At 41.8% G+C, this 3,879-nt stretch overlaps 1 long non-coding RNA gene across 1 annotated transcript; it reads left to right on the top strand.

Moving 5' to 3' along the window:
* The first annotated feature begins 242 nt into the window (after positions 1 to 242).
* Positions 243 to 659, top strand: LOC120986850. The gene is made up of 2 exons (XR_005775813.1): positions 243 to 294; positions 407 to 659. It is a non-coding gene; the product is annotated as an uncharacterized LOC120986850 (long non-coding RNA).
* Positions 660 to 3,879: the final 3,220 nt, after the last annotated feature.

Consider the following 3,879-nt stretch of genomic DNA (forward strand, 5'->3'; position numbering starts at 1 on the left):
CCACATTTTAGTAAGCGTTCTGTATTAAGAATGCTTTTATTTTCCCTTATAACTATGTTATAAGGGAAAATAATACAGTAAATTGACTTTTATCAATTTACTAACATCATCTCCTAGCAACCATGCATGAAAATCGCATTGCATCCGCACTTGCTTGTGGATGTTATGCGATTTTCACGCATCCCCATTCATTTCTATGGGGCCTGCGTTGCGTGAAAAATGCAGAATATAGAACATGCTGCGATTTCAATGCTTGGCACCCTAAAAGACCACCCATATGCCATGGCACAGTTAGTACTTTGCTTGCAAAATTTAGCTAAACAGGTTCTGTGTTGGAGTTGCCAAAAAGTGGACATAAAACTGCCTCAGACAAAGCAACAATAACGTTTGTTCTGGCATCTTTCAGCAAGAGTCCACAACGTAGCACCTGGCGTCTGTCACAGGAGAGTTGGTTGAGTCGAACCACCATAGGATGGATACTGGCTATGCACAAATGGCAGCCAATAACCAATTGCTGCATCATCTCAATGAGGATGATCCCGATCGTCGTGATGAATTTGCGAAACCCGGTGTCACAGCAATTGCAACATGACCCACATTTGTAAGAAGTGCTATAGTAAAATAAAAGCTGTGCTATGACTGGTTGATATGGGCAAAAAGGAATGCCGTGCTGTGATTGGTTTCTATGGGCAACAAACTGTCTTTCACACAGAACATACAGGGAGATGAGAGGCAGACTAAAATGCAGGGTTGATGTAAGATTCAACACGCTGTATGCAAAGGGGCACTCCCAAAACAGGTGCAAAGATGTTTCCTCCATCAATGAGCAACTGGGGCAGGAGCGGGTTTCGCACAGTTTATCAGGCATGACCAAAGTGCCAGGGCGGCCATACATATTATATAGCTGTTGGCCGAATGATCAGCTATCTCTCCCAATTCCCTCCCAGCTCCCCCACACACATACAAGTATGACTTAGCTGAACGTGTATGTATATTTAATGGGGATGAGAGAAAGTCTCTGCCAGACACTTCTAGCGGCGGTTTATCTCCCAGTAGAAAATATTCTTTTTTGCCAGATCCTTCTGAACCCTGACATCTTCTGTCGAGGAAAAGTCTGAAGCTCCCCATACACATTAAACTGTCGGCCAAACATGCAGAGAACAGCAGGTTCGACCAACAATATAGTAATATATACATGGGGGGCCTTGAAAGAAAAAAAACATAAAAACGGCAAACGATTTAAAAAATGGTGGAGTTTTTATTTACCTTTCTAATTGGCCCAAAGATAGCAAGTATTTCTAGGAAAGAAAGTAAATAGAAAAATGCCAGTTATATGTGCTAGTAAATACATTTAATAAACCCACAAAATAAGCCACCCAAAATAAAACACTAGACAAGGTAATGTATGAAAATGTACAGCAGACAATGACAAACACAAATAAATACCATTTCAATACCAGAAAAAATAGCTAAAATGTGAAAACATTTTTTTTTTACTGTTCTATCAAACGCTAAGGGCTCCTGCACATGAACGTATTCTTTGTCTACATTTTTTGCGGGTCGGTTGCGGATCCATTCACTTCAATGGGGTTGCAAAAGATGTGAACAGCACACAGTGTTCGTTCCGAGGCATCTGCAAAAATATAGAACGTGTCCTTTTCTTGTCCTATTCTTATCCACAATATGGACAAAGATAGGACAGTTCTGTAGAGGGCAGGACGTTCCGTTCCACAAAATGTAGAAACCACACAGCCGGTATCCATGTTTTGCAGAAACCTCAAATATGCAATGGTCGTGTGCATGAGCCCTAAGCCTGAAAAGTCAGAAAAAAAGTATATATTATGCAAATAAAAATTATATTAAAAGAAACCTACATTGTTGAAAAAAAATACCACAAAAATTAAGTTGCTAGCCCAACAAATAATAAAGTTATAGCTGTTAAAATTACCCTTGCAAAAAACGCTTAATTGTGACCAAAATTACCCCGTTCCTGAATCAGTTAATCCAAGGGGGTAGTTCTGGCCTTATAGCTTGCCCTGTGTTTTTCCCCTCTCACTCTCTGGCTGCCCCCCCCCCCCTCATTCCCTATGATATATATTTGCCTCATGTACCTGTGGTGTGTGCTGCTCCCTACTACATTGTCCTGTGCTCTCTTGTTGTTTGTCCGTATGTATTTTTGCAGAAAGATGCACTTAGGGATGAGAACAACTGGAGAGGGGTTAGCAGAGAACAGGAGAGAGCACCTGGAGTGGGGAACAGAGGATGGGACGGAAGGTAGAAGGGAGGGCAGAGTGCAAACGAGAGAGCTTGGCGATAGACAACAGAGAGCAGCTAGAGGGGAGCACAGAGGAGAGGAGAGAGCAGCTGTGTGGAGGCCTGCCCTGTGGAAACTGCTTGACTAAAAACGTTACTTGGCAGTAGGAAGGTGCATCATCACCATATACAGTAATCATCCTTTCATGGATTTCTTTGGGCTTCTTTTCTTCTTTTGTAAGGAATTTAATCCCAGAACAAAGCTTCAAATCCATGACTTTCTTTGTAGACCCGCACTGTACTGCACTTGCCGTGCTTTTATCAGATCGAACTGCTACTGTGTGTGTTGCATGTCCAGATATGTCTCAACCTGCACAGACTCCGCTCTCTGACACTGACAGAACATGCTGGGGTAGATAACTTAATGAACACCCCTTGTATAGTACATGACTATCTATTTCCTAATAAAACTAGAAACAGCTCTGTACCTCTCATGGATCCACGGATCTTCCCATTAATTTCCCCAATAACTCTGCTCAGAGAGTGTGTCCTTTCTCGGGGGGGGAGTGTGTCCTTTCTGCTGGAGCTATCTCCTTATAACTGTCACAGCTTCTAATAATAGATACAGCTGGTGGCAGGAACATTACTATACAGATTAAACCTCAGGGGCTAAATTGCCGACCCTGAGAGAATTGGGGAAGAGATTAGCAACTAAGTAACTATGGAATGCCAATACTTTGTTCCTTATCACCTTCATGCTTGTATTATGTTTTTATTGCCATGTTGGGCAATGAGAACATGCAGTGAGAGTTGAAATGCTTAAAAAAAAATCCAAGGTTATCTACATTAATAGCAATTGTGAGAAATTAATTGGTTAATGATAAGGCAGTAAAATGGTAAATATAGAAATAGTTTTCTGCCAGTTAAAACCAGATAGTGAACGTCACATTTTTATTTCCTGATTGCAGGTTTTTTTAATCTTATTTCCTTAATATGATTATGAGAGCAGTCATCTTGCCTGAGAGCTTGTTAACAGCATTTAGGGATATGCTCTGCAACTGCCACATGGGCCATGAACACAATTTTATTTATTTATCATTTATTTATCTCACCGACTTATAAAGCGCTGACATATTCTGCAGCGCTTTACAGACATTAGCATCACACTGTCCCCCATGGAGTTTACAATCTAAGTTCCCTATCAGTATGTCTTTGTGGGACCTATCCAGAGTACCCAGAGGAAACCCACACAAGCACAGGAAGAACATACAAACTCCATGCAGATGTTGTCCTTGGTCGGATTCAAATCTAGGACCCCAGCGCTGCAAGGCACCAGTGCTAACCACTGAGCCACCGTGCATACAATGGACAGGAAGGGACCTCATTGACTTCTATGGGAGTGTTTTCTAGGCAGGGTCTGTGCAAAGGTCAGGAGGGAGTAGATAAGCTGTAATATCACCTATTGTGAATGCTGGATCCTATGTTATCTATACATAGAGGTGTTATATATCATTCTAATCCTGCCTGTAATAACAGGGAGATGACTGTAGTAAAGGGATCTGTATAGACCAGGCATGCTCAACCTGCGGTCCTCCAGCTGTTGCAAAACTACAACTCCCATCATGC

Source organism: Bufo bufo, chromosome 1, assembly GCF_905171765.1.
Source record: "Bufo bufo chromosome 1, aBufBuf1.1, whole genome shotgun sequence".
Taxonomy (NCBI): Eukaryota; Metazoa; Chordata; class Amphibia; order Anura; family Bufonidae; genus Bufo; species Bufo bufo.